This window comes from Anomaloglossus baeobatrachus, chromosome 1 (assembly GCF_048569485.1).
Source record: "Anomaloglossus baeobatrachus isolate aAnoBae1 chromosome 1, aAnoBae1.hap1, whole genome shotgun sequence".
NCBI lineage: Eukaryota > Metazoa > Chordata > Amphibia > Anura > Aromobatidae > Anomaloglossus > Anomaloglossus baeobatrachus.
Genome location: NC_134353.1, coordinates 31953262 through 31973479, shown reverse-complemented (window position 1 = coordinate 31973479; position 20218 = coordinate 31953262). Strand labels below are relative to the sequence as shown.

General features: G+C 47.6%; 1 protein-coding gene across 1 annotated transcript in view; it reads right to left on the bottom strand.

Annotated features, from left to right (window-relative positions):
• The window catches only part of LOC142313192 (vomeronasal type-2 receptor 26-like), a 121834-nt gene that overhangs the window by 85957 nt on the left and 15659 nt on the right, over window positions 1–20218 (bottom strand). The window lies entirely within an intron of this gene.

The window sequence follows — 20218 nt, the reverse complement described above, 5'->3', positions numbered from 1 at the left end:
ATTGAATCAGGGCCTGTCTTTTATATCTCTTGCTGGCTGTATGGAAGTCCTTGGTTATGATTTTTGGCAGCCATGGTGCATAGTGCATTGGCTTTACTAGTGTAGGAGTTTCACTCCTTAATAATGTGAAGAAATTGTATTTTGAGGACCTCTTCAACGAGTCTTCCTGGTGTCTTGCAGTTCCTCCTTGTAATTTTTCGATATGCCTTGCACTTTGTGAATAAGCTTTACCAGTTTAGGAGTCCTACTCCTTAAAAATGGTAAACATTTGTTTGAGGCCCTCCTCTACAAGTCTTCCAAGGGGGATTGCAGTCTCTCTTTCTAATTATTGGCTGCCCTTGAACTTAATGCATTGGCTTTTTGAGTGCAGGAGTCCAACTACCTAACAATTTTATCATAAAGTGTATGAGACCCTCCTTTATGTAAAATAAAAAACGTATCGCAGTCCCTCCTCCTAATTTTTGGCAGTTCTTGCAATGTCCTCATAGGCTTTGTGAGTTTCAAAGTCTCTCATTCATATATTACACAGTATGTGTCTGACCATGTCACAAACACCACATAGCCAAATAAAGTAGTAAAATGTTTAAATTATATTTACCGGTGAATATTTTTTTTCCCCATTGAAAGCAATGAGAAAGTACCAAAAAGCAGCAAAACATCATGTGTCCACATAGTCTAAAAGTTGGTGGAGGGTTTTTTTTCTTCATTTTAATTTGTCTTATATCATAGTATCATAGTATCATAGTTTTTAAGGTTGAAGGGAGACTCTAAGTCCATCTAGTTCAACCCGTAGCCTAACATGTTGATCCAGAGGAAGGCAAAAAAACCCCAATGTGGCAAACAAGTTCCAATGGGGAAAAAATTTCCTTCCTGACTCCACATCCGGCAATCAGACTAGTTCCCTGGATCAATACCCTGTCATAAAATCTAATATACATAACTGGTAATATTAAATTTTTCAAGAAAGGCGTCCAGGCTCTGCTTAAATGTTAGTAGTGAATCACTCATTACAACATCATGCGGCAGAGAGTTCCATAGTCTCACTGCTCGTACAGTAAAGAATCCTCGTCTGTGATTATGATTAAACCTTCTTTCCTCAAGACGTAGCGGATGCCCCCGTGTTCCAGTCGCAGGCCTAGGTGTAAAAAGATCTTTGGAAAGGTCTCTGTACTGTCCCCTCATATATTTATACATTGTGATTAGATCTCCCCTAAGCCTTCGTTTTTCCAGACTAAATAACCCCAAGTTTAATAATCTGTCTTGGTATTGCAGCCCACCCATTCCTCTAATAATCTTGGTGGCTCTTCTCTGCACCTTCTCCAGTTCAGCTATGTCCTTCTTATATATCGGTGACCAGAATTGTACACAGTATTCTAAGTGCGGTCGCACTAGTGACTTGTACAGAGGTAGAAGTATATTTTTTTCATGAACACTTATACCTCTTTTAATACATCCCATTATTTTATTAGCCCTGGCAGCAGCTGCCTGACACTGTCCACTAAAGTGAAGTTTACCATCCACCCATACACCCAAGTCTTTTTCTGTGTCTGTTTTACCCAGTGTTCTACAATTAAGTACATAATCATAAATGTTATTTCCTCTACCCAAGTGCATGACCTTACATTTATCTACATTAAACTTCAATTGCCACTTCTCAGCCCAATCCTCCAATTTACATAAATCTCCCTGTAATATAAAATTATCCTCCTCTGTATTGATTACCCTGCAGAGTTTAGTATCATCTGCAAATATTGAAATTCTACTCCGCATGCCCCCAACAAGGTCATTTATAAATATGTTGAAAAGAAGCGGGCCCAATACTGACCCCTGTGGTACCCCACTATGAACTGAGACCCAGTCCGAGTACGTACCATTAATAACCACCCTTTGTTTCCTATCACTGAGCCAGTTTTTAACCCAGTTACACATATTTTCCCCTATCCCCATTATTCTCATTTTATGTACCAACCTTTTGTGTGGCACCGTATCAAAAGCTTTTGAAAAGTCCATATACACAACATCCACTGCATTTCCCTGGTCCAAGCTTGAACTTACCTCTTCATAGAAGCTGATCAAATTAGTTTGACAGGATCGATCCCTCATAAACCCATGTTGATACTCTGTCATAAGGCTATTTTTCTTGAGATACTCCAGTATAGCATCTCTCAAGAAACCCTCAAGGATTTTACCAACCGTAGAGGTTAAACTTACCGGCCTATAATTTCCTGGCTCAGTTTTTGTCCCCTTTTTGAATATTGGCACCACATTTGCTATGCGCCAGTCCTGCGGTACCGACCCTGTTATTAAGGAATCTGAGAAGATTAAAAATAATGGTCTATCTATCACAGAACTCAATTCCTGTAGTACTCTGGGGTGTATGCCATCCGGGCCCGGAGATTTGTCAACCTTAGTGATTTCGAGGCGGCGGCGTACTTCCTGCTGGGTTAAGCAGGTAATATTCAAGGGTGAATTTATGGCATCACTGGTCATGTCATCTGCCATGGCATTTTCTTGTATAAAAACCGTAGAAAAAAAGTCATTCAGCAGGTTGGCTTTACCCTCATCCCCTTCCACCATTTCACCAAGACTATTTTTAAGGGGGCCAACACTATCGCTTTTCAGTTTTTTACTGTTAATGTAGTTAAAGAATATTTTAGGATTATTTTTACTTTCTCTCGCAATGAGTCTCTCTGTCTCAAACTTAGCTAACTTAATTTGCTTTTTACATATTTTATTTAATTTTCTATAATTATATAATGCCTCATCACTACCTACCCTCTTTAATTCTTTTAAGGCTTTCTGTTTTTCTTTTATTGCTTCCCTTACAGCTCTATTTAGCCATAGGGGTTTCCTCCTATTTCTAGAATGTTTGTTCCCATAGGGTATATTTTCTGCACAAGCCCTATTCAGGATGCTCATAAAAGTCTCCCATTTGCTTTGTGTACTTTTATTACTTAGTACATCATCCCAGTTTATTGCACTAAGATCATCTCTCAACCATTTAAAATTTGCTTTCCTGAAGTTTAGTGTCCTTGTAGCCCCTCTACTATACATCTTACTAAAGAATACATGAAAACTTATTATTTTGTGATCACTATTCCCCAAGTAACCCCCAACTTGTATATTTGATATGCGGTCTGGCTTATTGGTTAGTACAAGGTCTAGTAGTGCTCCCCCTCTTGTGGGGTCCTGTACCATTTGTGAAAGGTAATTATCTTTCATTGTTATCAAAAATCTATTTCCTTTGCTGGAACTGCAAGTTTCTGTTCCCCAATTTATATCAGGATAGTTAAAGTCCCCCATAATAATTACCTCTCCGAGACTCGCTGCTTTATCAATTTGCTTTATGAGGAGATTCTCTACCTCTTCCATAATATTCGGCGTCTTATAACACACCCCTATCAGTATTTTATTATTCATTCTCCCCCCCCTTATCTCCACCCATAGGGACTCTACATTCTCAGTACCCTCACATATGTTGTCACGCAGGATGGGTTTTAAGGATGATTTTACATATAGACACACCCCTCCCCCTCGCTTATTTGTACGGTCATTCCTGAATAGGCTATAACCCTGTAAATTAACAGCCCAGTCATAGCTCTCATCCAGCCATGTCTCTGATATCCCCACTATATCATAATTTTCTTCCAACAATATTAATTCTAATTCCTCCACCTTATTTGTGAGGCTTCGGGCATTAGTGTACATGCACGTTACGTATGACTCTGTACCTATATTCCTGCTTACTGTATTGACTGTCCTAACCCTTCCCCCCGTACCACCCCCAATTTCATTACTTGTGCCCTGGTCACTATCTGCACTACATTCCCCTTCCATAAAGTGAATACCCTCACCCCCCATTCCTAGTTTAAACACTCCTCCAACCTTCTAGCCATTTTCTGCCCCAGCAGAGCTGCACCCTCCCCATTAAGATGCAGCCCATCCCTAGCATAGAATCTGTAGCCAACTGAAAAGTCGGCCCAATTCTCCAGGAACCCAAAACCCTCTTTCCTACACCAATTCTTGAGCCACCTGTTAACCTCCCTGATCTCTCTTTGCCTCTCTGGTGTGGCTCGTGGCACAGGTAGTATTTCCGAAAATACCACCTTTGAGGTCCATGCTTTAAGCTTACAACCTAATTCCCTGAAATCATCTTTAAGGACCTTCCACCTACCTCTAACTTTGTCATTTGTGCCAATGTGTACAATGACCGCTGGGTCCTCCCCAGCCCCTCCCAGTAATCTGTCAACCCGATCAGCGTTGTGCCGAACTCAAGCGCCAGGAAGACAACACACTGTTCGGCGATTCCTGTCTTTGTGACAGATTGCCCTATCTGTCCCCCTAATAATTGAGTCCCCCACTACCAGTACCTGTCTTGCCTGCCCTGCACTCCTATTCCCCCCCTTACTGGAGCAGACACTCCTCTGGCGTTCAGAAGTCATGCCTTGCTGCAGCAATGCTACCCCTGTAATGACATCCCCCTCATCTGCCAAGTTTGCAAACCTATTGGGGTGTGTCAGTTCAGGACTAGCCTTCCTAGCACTTTTCCCTTTACCCCCCTTTCTAACTGTCACCCAGCTACCTACCTCACCGTCCTGCCACTCCCTACTACGATCCTCCCCCACATCTGACCCAGCAAGCTGCTGCTCAGTGAGCAGCACACTCCTTTCCATATTGCTAATGCATCTCAGAGTTGCCAGCTGCTCATTTAGATCCAGTATCTGGGCTTCCAAACGTGCAACTTGCGCACATCTCGAACAACAGTATGCACCCTCGAACGGCTTTTCAAGGACTGCATACATGAGACAAGATATATACCAGCCAGGGAAAGCCAGGGAAGCAGTCTTGCGAGGATAATTTGCATATTCCCAGTGCCTTCTGGGATAAGTGAAGAGTCACCGCGAGCTCAAGGAGAACCGGGTTTTGACCGTTACAGCCGGAAGGAAGACTTCTGAAAGCCAGGGAAGCAGTCTTGCGAGGATAATTTGCATATTCCCAGTGCCTTCTGGGATAAGTGAAGAGTCACCGCGAGCTCAAGGAGAACCGGGTTTTGGCCGTTACAGCCGGAAGGAAGACTTCTGAATTTTAGCCAGTCTTCTTCATTGTGAGCGTGAGTGAGCAAAGTGTGAGCAAAAGTAAGTGTGAGTAGAATTGTTTGTATTTAGTTGTTTAATTACTTAACATTTGTTTAGTGCTATCCCCATTAGAAAATGTGCTCCACTATTGCTAATGCGATCCAGTGTACATCTTGTCTCTATATATACAAGACACTATACAGAAAAGAAGGTTTCTGAATATGTTTCCCTGGAAAATCCATTTTATCCTTGGTTTGCCATGTTTTGTCAGTCCATAAAATTGACGTAATACTCTGACAACATTGTTCCCAGCAGCAACCTGGGAGTCAAAAATTCTTCCAGGCATCTTTCCCATGTTGTTCCCATTCCATTTGAGCTCTGTTTTTAATCCATTTCTGTGATTTTCATGCCCCCAAAAACATCCTGGGAGGGTCTTCCAGAAAAATGCTCAAGTTTAGCACTGACTTCCATTATACTCGTTTCTCGAAATAAGGACTCAAGCATTTCAATTTGCTCGATTTTAGTACAGAGCACCCGAGTACTTTAATGTGCTCTCACAACTAATTATATCCACACTTAATAGTAAACTCAAGATAACTGAGATTAAGAGCAGAACTTGAATCCACAAATGCAGGAGTAAGGCCGGTTTCACACATCCGGCTTTTTGCTTGTTTGCCGGATCTGGCGCTCTCCCATACAGTGACTACAGTACAGTGACAGCGCAACAAGCGCCGGTCACATGCTGTCATGTGACCGGCGCATGTGACCCGGAAGTTACAGCGCTGTCACTGTACTGTATTGTCTGTACGGGAGAGCACCGGATCCGGCAAACAAGCGAAAAGCCGGATGTGTGAAACCGGCCTAAAATATAAACCTTGTTTTAGTCTCCAAGGACACTGGTTAAAAAAAACCAAAAAACTGATGTTTGTACCAGAGTTAATCTCAAACTCTTGGAATCAGCATTCTTATACTTAAGTTTTTTTTTTTTCTTAGAATTCATTAATGTACCTAAATCATTGAACCATGACATGACCCGAATGACCACAATATAAACAAAAATGAGATAGTGCTCCGCGATCCATACTTTCTCTGCCATCCCTACAAGCATCAGTTAGCATAGGTTTACCTGTCTCCACTGATGAAGGAGATGCCAACTAAATACTGTGAGGTATCAACCGGCTGAATTACATAGGGCCGGCATGTTTTGCAGAAGCGTGGGTGCTCTGCAATGTGAAGTTGGCTGGGACCTGTGGTTCCACAGGATTGCATTACATGTAGAGCCATGGAAGGGTGTGTGATGCTGATTACACACTCCTTACCACCTGTGGGTGTGGCTCCAGGGGTTAAAGCAATCCTGTCTCTGAACCTGGGTGAAGTGTGTCTAGGGCAGTCTAGAGAGAGGCTGGCTCTAGATGTCCAGTGTGTGGACTGGAAACAAGTGAGAGCAGAGCCGGGAGCTCTGGGTGTATCAGCCTGCATGGAGGCGGATCACAAGGCACTGATATTGAGTCTGAGGTGAGTGCAGCCAGGCCAGGGCTGTAGGGCCGAATCTCTCCAGGAGGAGAGACAGACAGGGGTCTGCAGAGGGCCCTGGGTGCTGGAAGGAACCTTGGCTAGAGTTGTACGCTGGCAGGAGCCAGAGAGTGGGGAAGTTGCTAAACTTCCATTATGGACTTATTGTTTATGTTTGAGGGCAGTTTATGCTGAGTGTTTTTAATAAACTGCCAGAATTTCTATGAAGAGACTGTGTACGTGTGTTGCTGAAGCTACCTCACACCACTGCAAGCGAGTGAAACCCCCAAGTTGCAGGGCACAACGTTACATATGGTGTCTCGCATGCGGTCTGGTTGCTAGGGGCAACGCAGCCTGGTTGCTAGGGGCAACGACCTAGGACATATTCCTGTGGATACGGACTGCTTGCGGTGGATCGGCGGGTCCACGAACAGGGACAGCGCTCTCAAGCACCTGGTGGTGAATCAGCCGGTCGTTGGGGACCCGTGCTGCAGTGGCGAGAGTCCAGCGACTGGAGGTTCCAGGCCAGCCGGAATTGCAAGGCCCTGCTTGGTGAGCAGTGATACACCACAGGCTGGAGATCCTGGTTGTACGGGCGGTACAACCCGGAAAGGTTAGTGGTTCTCTAACCCCCCCCTGTCTTTGACCACCGGTTATTACCCATTGGAGCGCCCCTCCTGTGCCTCTTTTTCGTTACAGCATGGAGGAGCTCCTGAACCAGCTGCTGCAGAGCCAGCAGCACCAACAGCATGTGCCTGGAGGTCTAGTGACAGCAGTGGGGGCTATAAGCCAAAAAGAGGGAATGGTCCCTGCGGACGTTGTGGAGGAGCTGTACCAGTTCCTGGTCCAGGGACAGCAGGAGCTGTCGGTGTGTAGCGATGTCACAGCCATGGACCAGTTTGAGCGTTCCCTTCAGGGGCCAGTATGGACACTGGGTGCCCAGGGAGACAAGGGCAAACGGTGTGAACTGGGGGCTAAGGACATTGCATGGAAACCGCAAAAGGGGGCGGAGTCCCAGAAGGGAATAGTTGCCCATAAGGGGGTGGTTGCCCATAAAGGGGTGGTTGCCCATAAGGGGGTGGAGTCCCATAAAGGGGTGGTCCCCCAAAAGGGTGCGGAGCATCCCAAATCCAAGGGTGAAGTGGCACAGATGGACTGTAGCCAGGGACAACAGTGTTCATGCCACAAGTGTCCTGTTTGCAATATAGACCACCCATCCGACGAGAAGCCACGTCTGTGTTCCGTGGAAGTGGATGGGGAATCTGTTACAGGGGTCGTAGACTCAAGGAGCCTGGTGACCCTGGTGAGGGCCACTTCTGATGTCAACTTGATTCCTGGAAGGAAGATCCACGTCGGCTGCACCCACAATAATGAGACAGAATACCCGGTATCCAGCGTGGTCATTAAGACAGCCTGGGACAGTGGTTCTCATGATGTTGGAGTAGTCTCAGATTTACTGCACCCAATTATTATAGGTTGGGACTCTAAATTATTTGTGCACTTGTGGAAGCAGGGGGTCGTATCCGGTTGCTTGTGTAAGAGCCGGAACAGCCCAAAGGAAACCCCACCACATTGGGAGGTGAAAAGGGGTCCTTGTTGTGCAGTTATGTGTGGTAAGGAGGAGATAGCACCTCCTAAAATTGACTGTCCTAAGTTAGGGGTGACCAAAGAAAATGATGGACGGACCCATCTTAGTGACATAAGGACTAAGGGAATAACCGATAGTGTGACCGTTAAAAACGGGGTAGCTCCAGAAAGGGAGGCAGATATCTGGTTAAGTGGGGACATGATAGTCCAGGATGCCAGGGGGAGTGATGATGACTCCAGTAAAGACACTGACTCTAGTAAGGTGACAAACGAGTACAGTGTGGTACAGATGGGCGAGAAGGGCAAAACTTCCTCCCGACGCCGAAGACGTAATAAGCGCCGAGAGGGGGCACAGTGTAGGCCGTCTGAGGGTGCAGAGAAAGTGACATGCCTGGTTAATGAAGACATAGTGCTAATAACACCTGCTACGGTGGAGTCAGACGGTGATATCCTACAAAAGACTGAGGAATCAGAGATTGAACTGACACATTGTGACGACAGAAATCAGCGCGCTGCAAGTGCAGAGAAGGAGCCAACCAAGGACGTAATGGTGGTGGTCCCTATGATTTCAAAGTGTGAAGTTGATAGTCTGTCAGGCGAGAGTGGTATAGGAAATGGAATCCTAGAGAGTGTGGGGGAAGGAATAATCCCCAACAGTCGTGGTGAGCAGACTGGTGAACTACCAAGTGCTGGGGTAGATGACAGCGAATTTAGCCCCAAAACTCTAAAAGGAACAGAGTGCCATGTTGAAGGGTGTGACACCCAGGCTGAGGGTGACACTGCAGAGACCCCAGAGGAAGGTGAAGATAATGCAGTGAAGACCCAAGAAACAGCTGGCGCTGAAGTGAAGAGAGCCTCTGAGGAGGTGAAGTCTGGAGCAAAGGTCTCATCCAGGACTGGGAGCCTGCCTGACCTGCTTGCTAAAATCATGATGGAGGATATAGAGATGGTCATGGGTAAGAAGAGTAAGAAACCCAAATGTTCTGAAGCTGAGTTGGAAGAAGCCTCAGAAATAGTGTGTCGTAGACCAGAGAAGTCCGCAAGTGAAGACTCATTCAAGAGGATGAGCAAAGACCATCTGCAACAAGAGATACTTCTTAGGCCGGCTACTGAGAGTCGAGTAAGGGAGCTGGAGAAAGAAGTGGCAGAGCTCCGAAGTCGCTTGGCAGAGTACCAGTCCAAGTCCCAGGGAGCCTTGGAGCAGATGGAGCAGCGAGTGTCAATCCTGACCAAACATGTTGAAGCAGGGGAGGCCCAAAGAGAGCTGACTCTGGAAGCTAAACTTGACAAGCATGTGGCAGGGATGAATGAGACTTCTGTAGTCAAGTGCATGGTGGATATACCTGAGGACTTAAGAGAAGCGTGTGCCACCGGGTGCATGCATGACGAATTTAAGAGAGCTGTGGAAGCGTGTGAGGTCTACTGTACCCCAGGGGCTGAACAGTTAGTGATATTGTCTACCAGTAAAATTACTGGGCAGCGGGTGGCTATTCTAAAGGATATGCACTTCAGATGTGTTCGTATGAAGTGGCAGGTCCAACTGCAAAAGGAAGAAGCCACTAGACAGCTAGAGTATAAAAGGAAAGCGCAGAGTCTGGCGAAAGATATCGTCCAAGTACCCCGATCTCTGGTGGGGAGAGTCATTGGAAAAACCGGACGAGTCATGCAAGACATGGTGAATAAGTCGGGATTGGTGAGATTAAGAATCCCTGCTGCTAATGAGAGCAAGATACCCAGGGAAGCTGGTATGGTTCCGTTCGTCTGTGTCGGGACTGTAGAGAGTCTTGGAATCATTCGAAGCCTTATTGAATATCGGGTACACCATGTACGTGACATGGAGCGGTTGTGGCAAGACAACCTGAAAATTTAACAAGCAGCTTCGCCAACTGTGTGGGGGACAGCAGCCGTCTTCCACCCGTTGTTCAGTGGAAGATGGCGTGTCGGTCCAGTAGTTCAGACGCGCGATAAAAGGAATCGCCGACAGAGAGGTAACCTACGATGTACTGTAGATAGTGGCCGCTATGAGCTTAGAGTTCCCGACAGTAGCCTTGGGGGTACTCGAGAAAGCCTAGGTTCTGACAAGACTGTAGGTTTGACTGGGGACATGTCTCTCTACTACGGTGACCCTGGGAGGGGGTCAGGGAGAGAACGGTCTGGAAATGGGATGTCCTTTAAACCTAGGTTGACCAGACAGGGTTTGGTGACAGTGTCGGGCGATGCCTCAGGGACTACTGCTCTTGGACGGCCCTCTCAACTGGTGGGGCATGGCAGCGGTAATGCCCTGTCTCGCAGCCCCAGGTCATTGGCAAGTGTTCTCCCCTACGGGTTTGAACAGAGGGGGAGGGTATGTGAGGTATCAACCGGCTGTATTACAAAGGGCCGGTATGTTTTGCAGAAGCGTGGGTGCTCTGCAATGTGAAGCTGGCTGGGACCTGTGGTTCCACAGGATTGCATTACATGCAGAGCCATGGAAGGGTGTGTGATGCTGATTACACACTCCTTACCACCTGTGGGTGTGGCTCCAGGGGTTAAAGCAATCCTGTCTCTGAACCTGGGTGGAGTGTGTCTAGGGCAGTCTAGAGAGAGACTGGCTCTAGATGTCCAGTGTGTGGACTGGAAACAAGGGAGAGCAGAGCCAGGAGCTTTGGGTGTATCAGCCTGTATGGAGGCTGAACACAAGGCTCTGATATTGAGTCTGAGGTGAGTGCAGCCAGGCCAGGGCTGTAAGGCCGAATCTCTCCAGGAGGAGAGACAGACAGGGGTCTGCAGAGGGCCCTGGGTGCTGGAAGGAACCTTGGCTAGAGTTGTATGCTGGCAGGAGCCAGAGAGTGGGGAAGTTGCTAAACTTCCATTATGGACTTATTGTTTATGTTTGAGGGCAGTTTATGCTGAGTGTTTTTAATAAACTGCCAGAATTTCTATGAAGAGACTGTGTACGTGTGTTGCTGAAGCTACCTCACACCGCTGCAAGCGAGTGAAACCCCCACGTTGCAGGGCGCAACGTTACAATACCCTTGAACATTTCTCTATCCCTCAGATGTCTCTCTCGATGAATAGCAGGAGACATAGCCTCTTCTAAAGATTGCAGACAGGAAGTGTAAGTCATCCTATCCTTTATCTGATCAGACAGTCCCTGGCAGAACTGACTGCAAAGAGCAGGGTCATTCCAAGAGATCTCAACAGCCCAATGGCCAATCTCTTATCTTAAGTCCTCCACTCTGCCATCTCCCTGTATCAATTTACAAATCTTGTATTTAGCAACGGTGATCTTAGACCAAGAGGTGAGAGAAATGTTGATACTAAGTCGAACTCTGGAGAATCCTCAGGCAAGGAAAAAGCCCAAGCCTGTGGATTACCATGAAGCAACTGTGCCAACCCTGCAGCGGATCAAACCGCTCGCATCCGGGGATGATGATTACTCGTGGCTCGAGGGTCTCCGGACAAGGGGGCTAGAGGCCACACTTAAATGAAGAAGGGGTATTTACAGGGGAAATAGATATAGTTTGTGACGCCACCCTTGGTGTACGGTAATTGGGAGTGCCACCGCTGCCGTTGGGAGTACGCGGGGTGATGGAGTGGGGCAGCAAGATGACGTTACCCTCCATTGGTAGGGGTAGGCCCCGGGACTCTGGATGGTGATGTGGGGGTACAGTGCAGGGGTCAACTGGGTACTCACTCAGCAATGAAGCAAATGCTGACAACAGGGTAAACCAAGTCTCTGACTACCGCTGTCTCCTGAGGGGAGCTCATCCGGGTCCCGTTCCATGCAGCACTGTGTGGTGGTCTGGGACCTGCCTTCTGGCACAAATTTGGAGTGTCCTTTGTGGCCCGTTAGCTGGGAGATTTCCGGGCCCTGCTCTCCACTATGGCTAAGTTAGGGTGCCTGCTCTCAGGGGCTCATGCTTGGGATTTCAGTGGGCCACTTTTTAGGGAAAACCCTGTCCCCCTCATTGCGCTAGTGCCCCCAATCTCTGACCTCGTGGGAACAATCCATAAAGGCTCTGCCCTCCGCAGGTTAATTGCCGGGTCGCCTGAAGCTTCTCCCCAATCTTGGACCCGTGTACCCCGACGTGCCATCGGTTCCAGACCGGTGATAGGACCAGGCAGATGACCATCCTCCAAGACAGGGCCCAGGCACCTAGCCTCAATCCCCTGTGACCGGGGGTCCGACTCCTCTAGGTCTAGACCACTGTCTGTGACCTAGTCTGCATCTCCCCTGGGAGCTACAACTCCCAGCTTCCTCAGAGCTCCTCACAGCTCGAGGGCTACTACTAAACTGAACTTGACACCTCCCACCTCCCTGCCTGACCTCTAGGTGGGCAGCCCTATTCCTGCTTAAGCACCCACTGGTGGGCCTGACAGGTGTGGTGCAAGATGTAGCTAGGATTTGTGAATGCTAGTGAATGCAGGATGGAGACCCAGAACCATGGGGGTTGAATCCTGCACTAAGAAAAAGAGCGTGCAGAACCCTGGGATGGCCTGAATAGTCCAGGGCGTCACACAACTACAAAATAATGTCTACTTGCAGACTTTCGGACCCAGGGGATACCAGAAGTAAAGCAAAGTATGACTTAATTGAAGCAGAAAAAAAACAGAGAACTTATTTTGGTCACCCTCGAGGCAATCCGGTATTTTTGCCTTAGGTTCCAACGAAATACAACAATGACCTTGATTACTAGTGTGACGCCCTGAGCTATCAGGTCGTCGCAGGGTATTGTGCTATCTGCCCTTCTGCACAGTATCCACATCCTCCTTGGTTACGGGTCCCTGTCCTTCGGTGTTGCTAAGAGCTTAGCCAGTCAAAACTAGAGTTGAGCGCGGTTCGCGGTTCGAGGTTCTCCAGTTCTAAGCTCGAGTGATTTTTGGGGCTGTTCGAGATCGAACTAGAACTCGAGCTTTTTGCAAAAGCTCGATAGTTCTAGATACGTTCGAGAACGGTTCTAGCAGCAAAAAGCAAGGCTTTTTACAGCTGCAGTGTGCAGGAGCCATCGCTGGCAGCCTGCCACAAGCTGGTAACCAAGATAAACATCGGGTATCCAAGCAAAGCGCTTTGGTTAGTAACCCGATGTTTATCTTAGTTACGTGCAGGAAGCCCACACTTCCCGCTCAGCTCACTCCGCCCCCTCCTGCCCGCGGCATGTACACATGCATATACACACACACACACACACACACTCTCACTCACGCACACCCCCCCCCCCCCCCCCCAGCTACAGTGTGCAGGAGCCATCGCTGGCAGCCTGCCACAAGCTGGTAACCAAGATAAACATCGGGCATCCAAGCAAAGCGCTTTGGTTAGTAACCCGATGTTTATCTTAGTTACGTGCAGGAAGCCCACACTTCCCGCTCAGCTCACTCCGCCCCCTCCTGCCCGCGGCATGTATACACACACACACACACACACACACACACACACACACACACACACACACACTCTCACACCCCCCCCCCCTCGGCTTACCTGCGGTGATGAAGTCCCGCCATCCCGACCTCAGCGCTGTCACTTTCCTCCATGGCCGCCGCTTGTCACATCACCTATCGCTTCCGACCCGAGGCTGACACTGGCGGTGACGTCACGGACCTCTCGCGATACTTGATGTGAAGGCTCCGGTCATTGACCTCAGTGACAGGGGCTGTCGGCAGTGCTGGAGATCAGCGCAGGTAATGTACCTCACTGACAGCAGCACTTGTCACCCCCTGCAGTGACCTAGGCTGACCCATTGATGTTAGCTCAGGTCACTGCATTGCTCTCCCAGCCAATGGGGAACATCCTGCTCTTCATTGACTGGGACAGTGTGGATCGTCATGGCAACCCCTTGGATTACACCAGACCTGGATTTGTTTTTCTTTCTAATAAATTGGTTAAAGAGGGAATGTTTTGGGGAGTGTTTTTTCAAATAAAAATGTTTGTCGTCTATTTTTTTTTTATTACTGACTGGGTTGGTGATGTCGGGTATCTGATAGACGCCTGACCTCACCAACCCCAGGGCTTGATGCCAGGTGACATTACACATCTGGTATTAACCCCATATATTACCCCGTTTGCCACCGCACCAGGGCGCGGGATGAGCTGGGGCGAAGCACCAGGATTGGCGCATCTAATGGATGCGCCACTTCTGGGGCGGCTGCGGCCTGCTATTTTTAGGCTGGGGAGATTCCAATAACCATGGACCTCCCTAGTCTGAGAATATCAGGCCCCAGCTGTCTGCTTTACCTTGGCTGGTGATCCAATTTTGGGGGACCCCTACGTGTTTTTTTTTTTAATTATTTATTTAATTTAAAATAACAGCGTGGGGTGCCCTCAGTTTTGGATTACCAGCCAAGGTGAGGTTGCCAGCTGTGGTCTGCAGGCTGCAGCCGTCTGCTTTACCCTAGCTGGCTACAAAACTAGGGGGAACCCTACGTCATTTTTTTTTCATTTTTTTTGGCTAAATACAAAGCTAAGCACCCCTTAGTGCCACATGAAAGGTACCAAAGGGTGCTCCACTTTTTCTCCATTTTTTTTCTCCACTGTTTCTCCACTTTTTTCTCCACTTTTTCTCCTCTTATGCTCCACTTTTTCTCCACTTTTTCTCCTCTTATGCTCCACTTTTTCTCCGTTCTTTTTCTATGGTCGGTCTACCCATTAGCTCTGCCATGCATACTGTAGCTCTACACCTACTGCACATGTTACTTTATGATTGACATCTCTTTCGTACCAGAGCTGTCTAAGCCTACTCTGACCCCATATTTGTCATTACTATATTGTCCTTGTACTGTATTATGACATTTGTATCATGTGTTTCATTTCTTGCTGTGTTGCAATTTTTTTGCTGCATCCCAATTGTACCTCTACATTGTTCGAGTTTATGTTATTGTTCTCTCACTCTTATGTGATACTGATTATTGTCATTTTTCATGATTACATGCAGATAAGTCCAATCTGACGAAGGCTCAGGCCGAAACGTCAATTGTAACTTGTTTTGGACAAAAACATATATGCTTATGAAAAAAAATGTTTTCTTAATATGGACCAATAAAGAGTGATTTTGCATTACTATCCATTGTGACTTACTGACTTAGTCTGGGAGATTTAGAGTGCCGAGGTTACTCACTAATTTTATCTATTATTACCTCTGAGCACCTATATACCAGTGAGCAGAGCTTCCTCTACAGTAGTTCTCCTGATTAGGCATGGCCTTACCTCATGAGCAGGGCATTGCAGCTTTGGTAGCAACCATTACGACATGGACTCTGCTGCTGTGGACCCGGGAAGAGTGAGTGCAGATTCATTGCACCCACACTCCTCACATGAAGGGTCCGCACTCCTAGAAAATGGGGGATACGTTCCCTGAGTGTCTCCCCCCATATTCTAGACGGTCCAGAGTCGTCGTGGGACCCCTTTATTTTTTTTCTTACAATAAATTGGTGAAAGAGGAAATGTTTTGGGGACTGTTTTTTCAAATTTCTTTTGTCGATTTTTTTTTTTTTTTTTTTTTTTTTTTTTTTTTTTTTTTTTGTTAGTACTGACAGTTTATGATGTTGAGTATCTAATAGACGCCATGACATCACAAACTGCTGGGCTTGATCTCAGGTGACTTTACAGCTAGTATCAACCCGATTTATTACCCCGTTTGCCACTGCACCAGGGCACGGGATGAGCTGGGGTGAAGCGCCAGGATTGGCGCATCTAGTGGATGCGCTATGTCTGGGGTGCCTGTGGCCTGCTATTTTTAGGCTGTGAAGGCCCAATAACTATGGACCTTCCCACCCTGAGAATACCAGACCACAGCTGTCCGCTTTACCTTGGCTGGTGATCCAATTTGGGGGGGACCCTACTTTTATTGTGTAATTATTAATATTTATAAAATAATTATAAAAAAGAGCCTGAGGGGACCTCCACATTGGATCCCCAACCACGGTAAAGCTGCCAGCTGTGGTTTTCAGGCTACAGCCGTCTGCTTTACCCTAGCTGGCTATCAAAAATGGGGGGACCTAACGTCATTTTTTTTTTAACTATTTTTTAAATAGAAAAAATTAATGGGCTTCCCTGTATTTTGATTGCCAACCAAGGTAACGGCAGGCAGATGGGGGTGGCAACCCATAGCTGTCTGCTTTATCTGCGCTGAGAATCAAAAATACCGTGGAGCGCTACGTCATTTTTTTAAAGATTTATTTTTACAGCACTGTGATGTCCAGCAATCAAAATACAGGGAAGCCCATTTTATTTTTAGTTATTTAAATAAATAATTAAAAAAAATATATATGGGCTCCCGCTGCATTTTTTGTATTGCTAGCTAAGGGTAATCCAAGCAGCTACTGGCTGCTAACCCCCACTGCTTGGTGTTACCTTCACTGGCAATGGAAAATCCAGGGAAGCATTTTTTATTTTTTTTTGCCAAAAAACTACAAAAAAAGGATGTGAGCTTCGCCATATTTTTGTATGCTAGCCAGGTATAGCAGGCAGGTGCTGGAAGAGTTGGATACAGCGCCAGAAGATGGCGCTTCTATGAAAATGCCATTTTCTGAGGTGGCTGCAGACTGCAATTTGCAGCAGTGGGGCCCAGAAAGCTCAGGCCAACCTGTGGTGCGGATTCCAATCCCCAGCTGCCTAGTTGTACCTGGCTGGACACAAAAATGGGGCAAAGCCTACGTCATTTGTTTTCTAATTATTTCATGAAATTCATGAAATAATAAAAAAAAGGGCTTCCCTTTATTTTTGGTTCCCAGCCGGGTACAAATAGGCAACTGGGGGTTGGGGGCAGCCGTACCTGCCTGCTGTACCTGGCTAGCATACAAAAATATGGCGAAGCCCACATAATTTTTTCAGGGGGCAAAAAACTTCTGCATACAGTCCTGGATGGAGTATGCTGAGCCTTGTAGTTCTGCAGCTGCTGTCTGTCTGTATGGAGAAGAGCAGACAGCAGCTGCAGAACTACAAGGCTCAGCATACTCCATCCAGGACTGTATGCAGAAGTTTTTTGCCCACCAAAAAAATGACGTGGGCTTCGCCATATTTTTGTATGCTAGCCAGGTACAGCTGGCAGCCACGGGCTGCCTCCAACCCCCAGTTGCCTATTTGTACCCGGCTGGGAACCAAAAATATAGGGAAGCCCGTTTTTTTTAATTATTTCACTTATTTCATGAAATAATTAAAAAACAAATGACGTGGGCTTCGCCCCATTTTTGTGTCCAGCCGGGTACAACTAGGCAGCTGGGGATTGGAATCCGCAGCACAGGTTAGCCCGAGGTTTGTGGGCGCCTCTTATGCGGATTTCAGTCCGCAGCCGTCCCAGAAAATGGCGCTCTCATAGAAGCACCATCATCTGGCGCTGTATCCAACTCTTCCAACAGCCCTGGAGCCGGGTGGCTTGTTGGGTAATCATGAGTTAATACTGGCTTTGTTTTACCAGCCAGTATTAAGCCAGAGATTCTTAATGTCAGGCACGTTTGACCCGGCCATTAAGAATCTCCAATAAAGGGTTAAAAAAAGACACCACACAGAGAAAAAATACTTTAATAGAAATAAATACACAGACACATTAGAGACTCCATCTTTATTACCCCCTGTCAGCCCTCCACGATCCTGCTCTTCTGTCTTCTTTCTTTCTAGTGTAGTAGTAGTGACGATTGTAGTGAGGATGAGATTCACCAGCTCATCACTTGGGGCTGGGGAACCTCCATCCTCACTACAATGCTCACTACAATCGTGCAGCAGCGTGCAGCCTTCACTCCGTGAGTGATCACTGCTGGCTGCTAGCGGTAATGCTGACAGACGCGTTACCATAGCAACGGTGCTCTCGGAGCCGCGGTTAGCGGTGACGTCACCGCTAACTGCGTTGCTATGGCAACGGTGATCTCCGTTAATGACCGGCTGTGTCAGCCGGTCCCTAACGGAACGGGGAGTCGACCGTGTGCTAGAGCATGTCGCCGGTACACGGCGATACACATATGTGCACCGTGTACCGGAGAGATGCACTCGCAGGTCCTACATGACGTGTCATAGTCATGTGACCAGTCTGTAGCCAATGAGATAATAGCCACATGACTGGTCACATGGCTATTTTGACGTCACGATAGGTCCTGCATCTCTGCTGGCAGTGCAGGTCACCGGGAGGATTCAGCGATCATCGGATGGAATAGCGGCAGGAGACAGAGTGCAGAAGGGATCGCGAGGACCGGTAAGTGTTATGGCAATGTTTATTAACTGTTTGTGTACATTTATCATGCATTTTTATGTGTTTGTGATTGCCTCCCATTCTAGCCTATACGTTCGAGTTCGGTTCGTCGAACGTTCGACGAACCGAACTCGAACGGGACCCCCGTTCGGCGAACCGGCCTCGAGCCGAACCGGGACCAGTTCGCTCATCTCTAGTCAAAACCCTAGGAACACTCTGCATCACACCTACCAAAAACACCAATAAGGGGCCTGAAGGGAATAGGGCCACCTACTTGGGGGGTTGGAAGAGGGGAGAGTCAAAAGTGTTAAAGGAGTCGAGTGAGTGGTGTTGGAGGGAAAGGAGAAAGGAGGTGAGGAGCAGGGTTCCTTGAGAATACTAGGTGGCAGACGTTGGTCTGGGCCTGGTAGTAGCTGGAACCCCGGTCGCAGGGGATCGTGTCAAGGGGCACGGATCTGACGAGGAGGGCAGCCGGCGGCCTTGAGTATTCTCCGGGCAGGGGCCAGGGCTCGACGGGGTACGTGGACCCTAGGCCGGGAAGTAGCTTCACGCAGCCCGGTAATTTACCTGATGAGGGTGAAGTCTTCAAGATTCATTCTCCACCCACTCCAAAATCGGGGTATCAGCACAACTTTCTCGCTATATCGTCCAGAAAATCCGAAGCGTGAACCCTGAGAGCAAGCTCGCTCCATTAGCCATATGGGTGAGCGGGACCCGACTAGTTCCATACTATAGGGTCCAAATAGTGAAGAGCATGCCATGGAAAAGGGCACAGGCTAACAAGCAACACAAAGGGGCACGGATCCACCCTTCTGTAGGGGTGCTCAGAATTTTGGTTTACATGCTGTCGGTGTCAGTATTCTTGGACTGAGTGAGTACGCAGAAAACCCCTTTCCTCGCCAACGGCACCCCTTTACTACCACCATCACTGGGCCCCGGGGCAAAACCCCCTACCCACGGAGGGGTTAAACACCTTGCTGCCATACCACCGCCACCAAGCTCGCCCAACAGCAGCGGTGGTACTCCATCTTACTACGCACCGTGGGTAACGTCACAAACTACTAAATCCCCTGTACATATCCCCCCTTTTCACTTCAAGTGTCCGCGCAACCCCCCCGGGTCTGGAGACGTCTCGAGCCACTGCGGCTCCGAATCCGAGCAGCTCGGCCGCTGACATGGGGGCTGTACAGTAGTGCCAGCTTAATGTGCCTGCTGTTGTTTGTCCCTAATTTCAGTGACCTCCATTGACAACGCCTGTAGTTCTACAACCAAGAAGCAAACTGGGCCATAATGCCCCAGAATGCACCAAATCGTCTGGCTTTAATGTTATAACTGAAGCCTAACACTCTCTCGGGGATGGACAAACCGGGAGAGATATAACGCCAGAAATCCCCAGGTCCCAAAATAAGATAATACTTGCCCTAGACCTTACTCTGATTTGTCCCTCCCTGTAAGTGGAGGTTAATGCCCTAAGATCATGTAATGGCACACCCAGTCATTGATCGCTGACCCGGAGTGTCCTTAATTTCAGCCTAAGCTATAATCCAAGTGTAGCGCAAAGAGCTCAGAAACGTACAGCCACGTAGGCGTGCAACGACCACCAAGATCGTTTTACAGGTCGCTACGGTCGCTGTATCGTTGCTGCGTCGTTACGAAGATCTGTTTTACATCTCACCAGCGACAACGTAGCAACTTACAAGCAATCCTTATCAGGTTGTATCATTTTTGGGATTGCTGGTAAGTCGTCAAATGTGATGGGGGCTTTAGTCCTGGCAGTGATTATGTCTTGGTGGTAAAACCTTCATTTAAATAAACAACAGCACACAGCTTGATAAATGACACATCACTGAATTCAGTGTTTAACCCCTACCTTACACTGTCCTCAGA